The sequence below is a fragment of the Dendrobates tinctorius genome, unplaced genomic scaffold, assembly GCF_039654945.1.
Source record: "Dendrobates tinctorius isolate UK_male_01 unplaced genomic scaffold, ASM3965494v1 ptg000250l, whole genome shotgun sequence".
Taxonomy (NCBI): Eukaryota; Metazoa; Chordata; class Amphibia; order Anura; family Dendrobatidae; genus Dendrobates; species Dendrobates tinctorius.
The window spans coordinates 4815728-4829264 of NW_027361917.1; the positions used below are offsets into that span (position 1 = coordinate 4815728).

The 13537-nt window shown below is 44.3% G+C and overlaps 1 protein-coding gene across 2 annotated transcripts in view; it reads right to left on the reverse strand.

Moving 5' to 3' along the window:
• Window positions 1-13326, reverse strand: part of RIN2 (Ras and Rab interactor 2) — a 196368-nt gene extending 183042 nt beyond the window's left edge. For both annotated transcript variants that reach the window (XM_073557428.1, XM_073557427.1), the window contains exon 1: window positions 13199-13326. The gene's annotated coding sequence lies outside the window, so the exon portion shown is untranslated. The remainder of the gene's footprint in view (window positions 1-13198) is intronic.
• Window positions 13327-13537: the final 211 nt, after the last annotated feature.

Here is a 13537-nt window from a genome sequence, read left to right on the forward strand (position 1 = left end):
CCATCTAACCAAACGAGAATCCAATATTTTCTCTACCTCATATTCCACATTGCCTTCAACCAACACAGGGTCAGGAGGTGCTGCCATAGGAACCACTGGCTCAACAAACCTCTTCAACAGAGATTTGTGAAATACGTTATGGCTCTTGAACGTAACTGGAAGAGCCAATCGAAACGAAACAGGATTAAGAATTTCCAAAATCTTATAAGGACCAATAAATCTTGGCTTAAATTTAAGAGATGCAACCTTCATAGGAATATTCTTAGATGACAACCAATCCATATCACCCACTTTAAACCGGGGACCAATGGTCCTATGCCGGTCTGAAAATTGCTGGGCCTTTTCCTGAGAGAGTGACAACTTATCCACCACTTGGTCCCATATCTGCTGCATTCTCTTAACCACAGTGTCCACACCTGGGCAGGATGAAGATTCCACTTGCCCTGAAGAGAATCAAGGATGAAACCCAAAATTACAGAAAAAGGGTGACATCAAAGTGGCAGAACTAGCTCTATTGTTCAGTGCGAATTCGGCCAAGGGCAAAAATGAGACACAATCATCCTGATCAGCAGATATAAAACATCTCAAATAAGACTCCAAGGTCTGGTTTGTTCTCTCAGTCTGTCCATTGGTCTGGGGATGAAATGCGGAGGAGAAGGATAACTGAATTCCCAGATTGGAACAAAAGGCTTTCCATAATCTGGAAACAAACTGGACTCCTCTGTCGGACACAATGTTCTCAGGAATCACATGTGACCAAACCATCTGTTGTAAAAACAAGGGCACCAACTCAGCGGAAGATGGCAACTTTGGGAGTGGTACAAGATGGACCATCTTCGAAAATCTATCACAAATCACCCAGATAACAGTCATACTCTGAGAGACAGGAAGATCAGAAATAAAATCCATTGAGAAATGGGTCCATGGCCTCTTGGGCACCGGCAAGGGCATCAGCAACCCACTAGAACGAGAACAGGGTTTAGACCGAGAACAAGTCCCACAGGACTGTACAAAATTCCTGACGTCACGATATAAGGCAGGCCACCAAAAGGACCGACTCACCAAATCTCTGGTACCAAAAATACCTGGATGACCAGCCAATGCGGAGCAATGAATATTTCAGACATCACTCTCTTTCTCCACTGATCAGGATCATACAATTTTCCCATAGGGCAACGCTCAGGTTTATCCTCCTGAAATTCCTCCAGGACGCGTCTCAAATCGGGCGAAATGGCAGAAAGAACTACCCCCTCCCCTAGGATGGTAGTAGACTCGGTCACACTAAGAGAATCGGCAAAGAAACTCCTAGAAAGGGCGTCTGCCTTAACATTCTTAGTGCCCGGAAGAAAAGAGACCACAAAATTAAAACGCGTGAAAAACATGGCCCATCTAGCCTGTCTAGGATTCAAGCGTTTGGCCGACTCCAGACAAATCAAATTCTTGTGATCGGTGAGGACCACAACTTGATGTCTACCTCCCTCCAACCAATGTCTCCACTCCTCAAATGCCCACTTCATGGCCAACAATTCCCAATTCCCCACGTCATAGTTGCGCTCAGATGGGGAGAACTTTCGAGAAAAGAAGGCACAGGGATTCATCTTAGAAGTCACAGGGTCTTTTTGGGACAAAACAGCTCCTGCACCAATCTCAGAAGCATCTACCTCCACCTGAAATGGAAGTGAGACATCAGGTTGCCGTAAAACTGGAGCTGAAGAAAATTTCTGCTTAAGCTCCTGAAATGCTGAGATAGCCTCAGGAGACCAATTCAGCACATCAGCGCCCTTCTTTGTCAGATCAGTCAGTGGTTTCACAATACCAGAAAAATTACCTATAAATTTACGATAGAAATTAGCAAAACCCAAAAACTTCTGGAGGGCCTTCAAAGAAGTAGGCTGAACCCAATCATAAATGGCCTGTACCTTGGCCGGGTCCATTTCAATAGTCGATGGAGATAAGATAAATCCCAAAAATGAAATGCTCTGTACGCCAAAGAGGGATTTCGATCCCTTAACAAACTGGGAATTCTCCCTCAAAATCCGGAATACAGTCCGGACGTGTTCCACATGAGAATCCCAATCACTAGAAAAGATCAAAATATCATCCAGATAGATGATCAAAAACTTATCCACAAAGTCTGGAAAATATCATTCATAAAGGACTGGAAGACAGAAGGGGCATTAGTGAGCCCAAAAGGCATCACCAGGTACTCAAAATGTCCCTCCGGAGTATTAAACGCAGTCTTCCATTCATCCCCGTGCTTGATGCGAATAAGATTATACGCCCCCCTGAGGTCAAGCTTGGTAAACCAACAAGCACTTTTAACTCTGGAAAATAAATCAGACATCAGAGGTAACAGGTACTGATATTTAACCGTCATCTTGTTAAGGAAACGATAATCAATACACGGTCTTAATGAACCATCTTTCTTGGCCACAAAAAAACCCCCAGCACCTAAAGGTGACGAGGATGGTCTAATATGACCCTTCTCCAATGACTCCTTAATATAGGATCGCATAGCATCATGTTCGGGTACTGATAAGTTGAAAAGCCGACCCTTGGGAAATTTACACCCAGGCATCAACTCAATTGCAGTCATAACTCCTATGAGGAGGCAAAGACGCAGACTTGCTCTCACTAAATACATTAGAAAAATCGGCTAGATAATCAGGAATATCATGAGACAGAGGAGAGGTGGAGAAAACAGGAGCGCCCCTAAGAACACACTGACAACCCCAACTCACCACAGACCCAGATTTCCAATCCAAAACTGGATTATGAGTTTGCAACCAAGGAAAACCCAGAACCATAGTATCATGCAAATTATGCAGCACCAAAAATTTACAATTTTCTTGGTGGTCTGGGGCAACTCGCATTGTCACCTGGGTCCAAAACTGAGGTTTATTCTCCGCCAAAGGAGTAGCATCAATACCCCTCAAAGGAACAGGCGTCCGCAGAGGCGTCATGGAAAAACCACAACGTTTAGCAAAGTCCAAATCCATCAGATTCAACGCTGCTCCTGAATCCACAAAAGCCTTCGTGGAAAATGTGGATAAGGAGCAGATCAGAGTAATTGCCAAAAGAAACTTAGGTTGTATACTGCCCACAGCAAATGTGTGTGCAAAATGTTTCTCTCGTTTTGGGCAGACAGAAATAATATGAGAGGCGTGTCCACAGAAAAAACACAACTTATTAAGCCTTCTAAACTCCTGACGTTGCTCCCTAGACAAAACCCCATCACATTGCATAGGTTCAGACGTTTGTTCAAAAGGTGGCAGCGCCTCCCGTGTAGTTTTACGTTCACGTAAACGCCGATCAACTTGAATGGCTAATGACATAGAATCATCCAGACCAGAGGGAACAGGAAATACCACCATAACATCTTTTACGGTCTCTGATAAACCCTTCCGAAAGAGAGCTGCCAATGCACTATCATTCCATGTAGTAAGGACCGCCCACTTTCAGAATTTTTGACAGTATAACTCTGCAGAATCCTGACCCTGGTTTAATGCCAACAGGGTTCTCTCAGCTTGATCAACAGCATTAGGTTCATCATACAACAACCCCAAGGCTTGAAAAACTGCATCCACATTAGTCAGAATAGGATTTTCAGGTGTCAGAGAAACAGCCCAATCCTGGGGATCGCCACGCAGCAAGGAGATGACAATTTTAACCTGCTGCACAGAGCTCCCCGATGAGTTAGGCTTCAAGGCCAGAAATAATTTACAATTATTCTTAAAATTCAGAGATTTAGACCGATCCCCAGAAAACACATCAGGAGTAGGGATCTTAGGTTCAGCAGCATGTGACTGAATGAGGTAGGTGGAAATTCCCTGCACTTCAGCAGCCAGCTGCTCCACACGATCATACAACTGCTTAATCTCCATTAGGAAAAAGAAAAAAAAAATCCTCCTAAGGCCCCAGAGAAAAAAGAGGAAAAAATATAAGAAAAAAAAATTCTTTCCTGCTTTTGAGTACCCTAGAATCTGCAGTATGGCTGGTAATTCTGTTATGAATGGGTCACCGAGGAGAAAAAAGCAAAACAAGCTAAGTCACAGAAAACCAGAGAGGTTGGTAACTATGCAGATTGCAGATCCCTGATCTTACCACACAACTAGCAGCAGCCGTGGAGCGTACTTACGATGTTCCTAGACGCTTCGTCACAACGGGAGGACTAAATAAGCCTGAAGCATGAAAAGGGGAAAACTAACTGCCCCAGAGCAGATCCCAAAGGAATAGATAGCCCCCACACATGTATTGACGGTGAAACAAGATGAAGGCACAAACACAGGCAGGAAAATAGGCTGAGCAAACGATGGGGCCCAAACTAACTAGAGAGGAAAGGAAAGACACTGTCAGCAACCTGCAAAAAACACTACAAAAATAATGTCCAACACTTCTGATAGCAAAATTAACCCTGAAGTCACTAGACTTCTCCCACTATATCAGCACTCTGAAATATTCTGAGACAGAGCAAAAAGAGACCAAACTAGTAAGGGACAAAAAGCAAATTGGCAAAATACTGATAAATAAGAGTGGAAATTCAGCACAGCCCCCAGCCGGGGCTGGCTGACCACACCAAAAAATTGAATAGACCAATAAAATCAAGTGTGAACATTAGCAGAAAAACTTAGCTTTAGATGACTGGAACAGAGTTGAAAACAAGAGCTGACAAGCCAGAAGGAATCACCAGCAACTGAATAGGGCGTCGGCTGTCTTAAATCCAATCTGAGACTCCTGAGGTCCAATCATCCTCATTCTCAGGTGGCAGATCTCCACCGATCAAATCAGCCTCACTACCTTCTGTTACCACCAGAAGGAGTCTGGAAGGAGAACTCACAACTGGTGAAACAGAGAATGAACTCACAACACAGCTCACAGCTGTCTGCTTTCCCTCAGCTGGTTGATACAAATTAGGGGGGGCACACGCCATTTTCATTTATTTTTTAACTAAATACAAGTACAGAAAAATACGCACGGCACACTTGAATTGGTGAGTCTTGGCCGTTCTATGTGACCATACACAGCATGATGCAATTTTCTCCTCAGATGAACACTGCCTATTTGAATAACATTGTGGCGATTTTTTTCTCACATTGCAGTCGCTGATTTTATACGCAGATGTGAGTGAAGCCTTAGGGAGTCTATTTCTGCCTCAAACAAAAAGAACAGCTGATGAAACTCCAACAATTAAATCTACAGACATGGCAAGTTGGGGAAGAGGGCAGGCCATACAAGCTAGATGGTCAATCGATCCCACTGAAATCAAATCTAAACTTAATCTTGTGAGTCTGGAGGCTTTTAGGTTGGAAGTTTTCAGCTGTGCTCAGCCAAAAAATATTCAACCGATCAATCGCCAACGTGCACAATCCTTCATTTTTTAACTGATCCTCGGACAGCGGCCAGTTCAATTTTGCATGCTGCTGGTGGGATTGTTCGTATCCTGGCCGTTACACAGCTTTATATACTATAAATCCTAGTTGCGATGCTTTATAGATTAGTGAGAAGAAGGGATAATTTTTGCTCTGCAGTTATATAAATGTCTGTGCCTGAATTTATCCTGCAGCTAGACGGTGACTTCAGCTTTTGGAGCCCAGACATAGCATTACCTGATATCACACAATGCCATTCATTCGTTGGTCATGATGTAACCATGCGACAGTTGTAACAGCAAAAGGAAATCAGTGCATAGATGTCCAAGGTATAATAAAATAACAAATCTTTATTAAATAGCACAGGTGAAAAAGCACAAACAATGACAAACAAAGGGTGACACAAGCAGAAGCAGAGCAAAGGGATATACAGTGTCAAAGACCTCACTCTGACCCTTATCATGAGTAAACACCTGGTGATAACAATGAATCAGTGTCCGAGTATAAACACCAAATATATAGTAGGCAGACCAGTGAAAAGTAGTAAGGGGTAAAATCCCCTGCTGGACGGCCATATAATCAGGGGTAAAATAGCAAAGACACAAAAGCAGAGTAAACATACCAGGAAGGGAAAGGGGAGAGACACTGAATCCCACGCTCAGCTGACCCCGACGTACGTTTCGGAAATGATCTTCCTTCCTCAGGGGGCGTGTCAATAGGGTGTTAATTGCGGTTTAAATAGGGGGTATAAAAACGAGCACCAATCATGAGGGGTGACGCTGGCCAATCCCCTCACGTCCCCCATCGCTGCCTGGGCTGGCGCTGACCAGCACGGGGCCCCGTGACGTCAGACGCCAGACCACAGGCAGACGGGGGCGGGACAGGGAGCGTCCACCCACACATGTACAGGAAGGACGGCCGCGGCCATCTTGAATATGGGCAAAAGGCAGGAAACCTGCCAGAGCTATGAGGAGAAATAATAAGCGTCCCTGGAAAGACCTCACAAGATTGAAGCGGGCTGAATAGCGCTGAAACTATTAAAGTACCCTAATATAACAATACAGTAATGCATCACCAATGATATACAAATTAATTAATATATAAGAGAGCGCAAATAGGGCATAAATAAGAAATGGAAATGCAAACAACTAAGTGTATAAATCACACATTGGCAGCAAAAATATTCGGTAAGATGAGAGGCAGAGCACATAATATTACAGAGTTAATAACAGTAACCAGTGTTCAGTGTCCATACCTATCATATATAGTCGAAAACGTGATTTTAAATACATAAGGCCGCACCCATGTGTGGGTGGACGCGCTTCCTGTCCCGCCCCCGTCTGCCTGTGGTCTGGCGTCCGACGTCACGGGGCCCCGTGCTGGTCAGCGCCAGCCCAGGCAGCGATGGGGGACGTGGGGGGATTGGCCAGCGTCACCCCTCATGATTGGTGCTCGTTTTTATACCCCCTATTTAAACCGCAATTAACACCCTATTGACACGCCCCCTGAGGAAGGAAGATCATTTCCGAAACGTACGTCGGGGTCAGCTGAGCGTGGGATTCAGTGTCTCTCCCCTTTCCCTTCCTGGTATGTTTACTCTGCTTTTGTGTCTTTGCTATTTTACCCCTGATTATATGGCCGTCCAGCTGGGGATTTTACCCCTTACTACTTTTCACTGGTCTCCCTACTATATATTTGGTGTTTATATTCGGACACTGATTCATTGTTATCACCAGGTGTTTACTCATGATAAGGGTCAGAGTGAGGTCTTTGACACTGTATATCCCTTTGCTCTGCTTCTGCTTGTGTCACCCTTTGTTTGTCATTGTTTGTGCTTTTTCACCTGTGCTATTTAATAAAGATTTGTTATTTTATTATACCTTGGACATCTATGCACTGATTTCCTTTTGCTGTTTCTTATTGATTACAGTGTGTCCTACACTGATTTTCCATGGGCTGATCGTGTTGGTTCCCTTCTCATCTGCACCCACACGTAATATATGATGTTGTACTGTTTCAGCCTTGTGGTCTGTCATTTTTATTCATGCGACAGTTGTGCAGACGGACATATGGCCAAATGAAGGTCTACCTTCACTAAAAAGCTCCTGTCGTTCTGATAAAGAAATGCATCCAACTGACCACAAAGGAGATTTGGATTTTCTCGTTACCGGTGCTACATATTAGCAGTATGTTTCAGTATTACTGGATTAGGCCACGTTCACACATTCAGTATTTGATCAGTATATTACATCAGGATTTGTAAACCCAAACCAGGAGTGGAACAACCAGAGGAATAGTATAATAGAGACACGTCACCATTTACTTATCACCCACTGCTGGTTTTGGCTTACAAATACTGATATAAAATACTGAATGTGTGAACGTGACCTTACAATTCAGAACCAGAACATCAAGTCTGTGAAAGACAAAAATCAGGTACACACCTCCCTAAACTGTTGTTAGGCTGCATACACACATTCAGGTTTTTTTGCGTTTTCACCGCACGATTTTGCCGCGAAAACGCGAAAAACCAGCATCCCATGCATTCTTATGGGATTCCGCAATGCTGTGCTAATGCTGCGGATTTTCCCATGGCGGAATCACATCGTGGAAAAATCCACAGCATGCTCATTATTTTGCGAAATCGCGGCGATCCCGCACCCATAGGAATGCATTGTTCTGCTTACTTTCTGCATGTGGCTGTGCCCACCATGCGAAAAGTAAGCAGAACATTTGCGGATGGTACCCACGGTCCTGAGGAGAGGAGACTGTCATCCGGGCCCTGGGTATCATATCCCTATAAAAAATAAAATAGAAAAATCAGGTTATATTCACCTTCCGACGTCCCGCGCAGTGTCCCCAGGCTTCAGCGATACATGCGGGAGCTCCCGTTCCCAGTGATGCATTGCGATGACCTTTGCCAACGTCGCGTCTCGCGATACTGTAGCGGTCTCGCGAGACCGCGACGTCATCAAAGGTCATTGCCGCAATGCATCACTGGGAACGGGACCTGTCGGAGCATCGCGGAGGCCTGGGGACGCTGCGTGGGACGTCGGAAGGTGAATATAACACGATTTTTAATTTTTTTTATTATTTTTAACATTAGATCTTTTTACTACTGATGCCGCATAAGCAGCCTCAATAGTAAAAAGTTGGTCACACTCGTCAAACACTATGTTTGACGAGTGTGACCAACCTGTCAATCAGTTCTCCAAGCGATGCTACAGATCGCATGGAAAACGCTAGCATTCTGCAAGCTAATTACACTTGCAAAACGCTAGTTTTTCCGAGGGAAAATTGCGGGAATTTAAAATGCGATTTTCCCGCAGAATGAATTCCGGAATTCTCGCGGTAACTTCTGCGGGAATTCCGCTACGTGTGAACTTAGCCTTAAAATGACAGAAACATAGAATAGATGAAAGAATAGAGCATAACTAAAACTGGCATACAGTGATCAAATGGTAGTGCCATACAGAGGTCATACAAAACTACAATATCTCAAAATCCTTGTCAATTTCTATACATCTACGACCTTCCTGTGTCCTTATGACAATTTATAGGCTAATCATCCTTGCATAACAATGAATTTTAAACAAAACAATTCAGATGCAGTTGAAGTTCAGACTTTCAGCTTTCATTTGAGGGTATCCACATTAAAATTGGATGAAGGGTTTAGGAGTTTCAGCTCCTTAATATGTGCCACCCTGTTTTTAAAGGGACCAAAAGTAATTGGACAGATTAAATAATTGTAAATAAAATGTTCATTTCTAGTACTTGGTTGAAAACCCTTTGTTGGCAATGACTGCCTGAAGTCTTGAACTCATGGACATCACCAGACGCTGTGTTTCCTCCTTTTTGATGCTCTGCCAGGCCTTCACTGCAGTGGTTTTTAGTTGCTGTTTGTTTGTGGGCCTTTCTGTCTGAAGTTTAGTCTTTAACAAGTGAATGCATGCTCAATTGGGTTGAGATCAGGTGACTGACTTGGCCATTCAAGAATATTCCACTTCTTTGCTTTAATAAACTCCTGGGTTGCTTTGGCTTTATGTTTTGGGTCATTGTCCATCTGTAGTATGAAACGACGACCAATCAGTTTGGCTGCATTTGGCAGGATCTGAGCACACAGTATGGCTCTGAATACCTCAGAATTCATTCAGCTGCTTCTGTCCTGTGTCACATCATCAATAAACACTAGTGACCCAGTGCCACTGGCAGCCATGCATGCCCAAGCCATCACATTGCCTCCGCCATGTTTTACAGATGATGTGGTATGCTTTGGTTCATGAGCTGTACCACGCCTTCACCATACTTTTCTCTTTCCATCATTCTGGTAGAGGTTGATCTTGGTTTCATCTGTCCAAAGAATGTTCTTCCAGAACTGTGCTTGCTTTTTTAGATGTTTTTTTAGCAAAGTCCAGTCTAGCCTTTTTATTCTTGATGCTTATGAGTGGCTTGCACCGTGCAGTGAACCCTCTGTATTTACTTTCATGCAGTCTTCTCTTTATGGTAGATTTGGATATTGATACGCCTACCTCATGGAGAGTGTTGTTCACTTGGTTGGCTGTTGTGAAGGGGTTTCTCTTCACCATGGAGACTATTCTGCGATCATCCACCACTGTTGTCTTCCGTGGGCGCCCAGGTCTTTTTTCATTGATGAGTTCACAATGCTTTCTTTCTTTCTCAGGATGTACCAAACTGCAAATTTTGCCACTCCTAATGTTGTAGCAATTTCTCGGATGGGTTTTTTCTGTTTTTGCAGCTTAAGGATGGCTTGTTTCACCTGCATTGAGAGCTCCTTTGACTGCATGTTTCCTTCACAGCAAAACCTTTCAAATGCATGCACCACACCTCAAATCAACTCCAGGCCTTTTATCTGCTTAATTGAGAATGACATAATGAAGGGATTGCCTACACCTGTACGTGAAATAGCCTTGGAGTCAATTGTCCAATTACCTTTTGTCCCTTTAAAAACAGGGTGGCACATGTTAAGGAGCTGAAACTCCTAAACCCTTCATCCAATTTTAATGTGGATACCCTCAAATGAAAGTTGAAAGTCTGAACTTCAACTGCATCTGAATTGTTTTGTTTAAAATTCATTGTGGTAATGTCTAGAACCAAAATCAGAAAAATGTTGTCTCTCTCCAAATATATATGGACCTAACTGTATATAGAATCATAGGGCTGTTATGTCAAATAGGTGGCACTGGAAAAAGTGTTTTTCCTCTATGTAGCATAACTGATTTCCTTAAAAAGTTGGTTGAAGCTTTTTTAAGGAGCAATCTGTTGCTCAGCCTTCTGGCTTCCTGCTTGCTTGGGACGGTGCTAGAGCTTGATTGACAGTTCAGACCAGTGGCATAATTACACTGTTGGCCTGTACTTTGCACTCTCCGATGCTGGTATAAGAGGCAGTCTTACCTTTGCAACATCAGACAAACACACTGACATTGAAGCTGGCAGGGATTGGGAGCTAGGAGTAATTGCAGCCTGCTTCAGGGCAGTGCTTAGAAGCTCAATAGAAAAGAGCATGTAAGCACTTAGCATGTTCTCAAGCAATGAGCTGAAAGCAATATAAAAGTGCTATTATCAGGGGAACGATGCATAAAGTTAATAAGAAGTGAATTGTAAAGTTGTTTATTTATAAGTACTTTCCAATTGTACCCATCTTTTAAAATGGGAATAACCCCTTAAAGAGAGTCAGACCCCCAAATCATACAAAATGAGAAAGAACACAAGCAACTAACTAGATACTTAGAACAAGGATACTAGTTGTGTCCTGTCCCTATTCCAATACTTCAATAAAGCTCAATTTACCTTTAAGACATTTCTTCATTTCAAACAGAATTACTGCATGAATGCCAAAAAACGTGATGTCCATTGTAAACAGGACCTACGTAGCCAGGTGTCGCCTTCTGAATTCTGCTTGTCCTGTTCTCTTGGCTGGATCCCCAGTTCATGGGATCAGCAACGAATTACGCATGAATCAGGCTATTATCTGACATCACCACTGCATGAAACGACATGATCAGGCAAGATCGCTTCCTCGGATGGGAACGTCGACTTTGCCAGAGAGATGCGCAGCTTTCATCTCAAGGTTTCATAGCAATTCCACCTGTGACATTCATCCAGAGGGCGACCCGGAAATCATTCCAGCGCAGAAAGCAGATTAATTCAGGAATCCAATGGATTATGGATCCGGGAGTCAAGAATCCATTCGTCTCTATACCCCAGACAGTTTTAACCCTTACTAAACTATTTAAATAAAATCAGAAGAGTTTTATAATTATGATCAAGACTATCCTTGCTTTTGTACAACTTTGGACATCCTCGTGGGTGCACGATACAGACGCGCTAGGTGCCAACAGGAACCCTATGTGGTGCCATACATTGTCCTGCACGTGACATTTCCGCATACACAAGTGCTTGTATTAGATGGGGCTTTTTAGAATTCCCCTTCTTGTTTTACGAGTTTTTAACTAGTTTCCCGTACTAATCATAACTTACTAGTGTGAGATGACACCATGCACTGAAAGCCGCCACGATCACTAGATCTGTTACAGATTTCTCAGCCGCAGGTACAACGCATCTGTGCCGTAAGGTGAGAATTGTCCTCTCTCAGTTTCTGCAATTCGGGGTGCACCAAATTGTGCAGCGTGCTATGAGAACCGGTAAATCTCAGGACATTGCTGGGCTGGGCCACCACGACTTGGGTCTTGTACAATGGTCTTGATGATGAGTAAGACTAACATACACCAAGTTTGGCACAACTTTTCACTGTCTGTGCGCCAGAAATGTACTCCAGTCCGGGACATTCTTCCAAGAGTCCTAACTTTTAATTTTTTTTTCATAGTTACAGCCACCCCTTTCTGCCATAATTTACGCCACCTTTTCCCCATCATTATATTGGATTTGTTGGTTGGCGCTAGGTTAAGCCTTCTGTGGCTAGGCTTAGCCAACTTTTCCAAAAGTTGGTGTAAAAACACCAAGAGTTGCCAAACTATTCTCAAGTACGGGCTGAGTCTACAACTGCAATGACAGTGATAAATCTGGACCCTTTACCAGAAACCTGACAGACCCCATTATAGGCAAAGGAGTCCATCAGGCTTCAAGTGTCCAGCATGTAAAGGGGCTGCCGATATTGTTTTCCTTCTATTACGGGGTTTTTTGTTTTTGCATCAAACGGTGAACCCAAACGTTATCGGAAAGACAATAATGGGGCATAAAGCACACTACGCTGCTTCTCTTCTCATTTGCTGCGTTTTTCAGGATTCGTGTCATTCCATCACATATTTAGAATGCTCCCGGTGGGGGGCGTCTGTTATTTCAGGCGTTATCCCTTCGCTTTCTTTAAAGGAAAAGCATCTCACTCCGAAAAAGAGCAAGTTAAAAATTGGAATAAAAACTGTTTGCAAAAACAAACAATCAGTATTTGTGACTAAACCGCGAGCGTTATCACCCACCATACCGGACGGCTGTAGGGCGACATCTACATTACCCCAATATTGGGCACATCCGGAGTTCGGGAAGATGGGCGACAGCTGCGGTGTGAATGGTGCCGGTGATACCAGACGCCTGGCACAAGACATGGCAAATCTGGCAACGGGTGGCTGTGTGCCAGGCAGGTGGCATCATGTAACTGCTGTGGCACGTGACAGGCACATTATAGCCTATGGGGAGGCATTAGTTGCCATGGGGCATCAATGATACGGGCACTGCATTACTATTACAAAGTTGTAGGGCAGAAAGAAACAAGAGGAGACTGAACCACAGGCTGAAGATGACGGGCAGCTCCGAGAGCAGAGCACAGACCCCTGCCAGCCTGCCCACAAGCCTACCTGCCAGGGTGCCCTGCACGGGGTGGCGAGCGTCCTTCCCTGAGACCTGCGCCCTCTCTAGCTGCTGCCACAGGAGCCGGCAGAATGAACCGTCCGCCCCCCCTCCCGAGACAGTCTGAGGTAGCGATGCCAAGGCGCATGCGCGACTCTGCCGCCACTCCCCCTGCCTCTGTACTTACACACAGCTCTCACCACGGGCAAGACAATGCCAGGGATAAGGAGGAGGCAGCGCCCGGGAAACCTAGGCCCTGGCCCAGTGTCCCCGTCACATGGTGGGGGTTGGAGTCCTTCTGGAAGCACCAGAGGCGTTCTCCTCCAATCTGTGGCCACTTTTATACC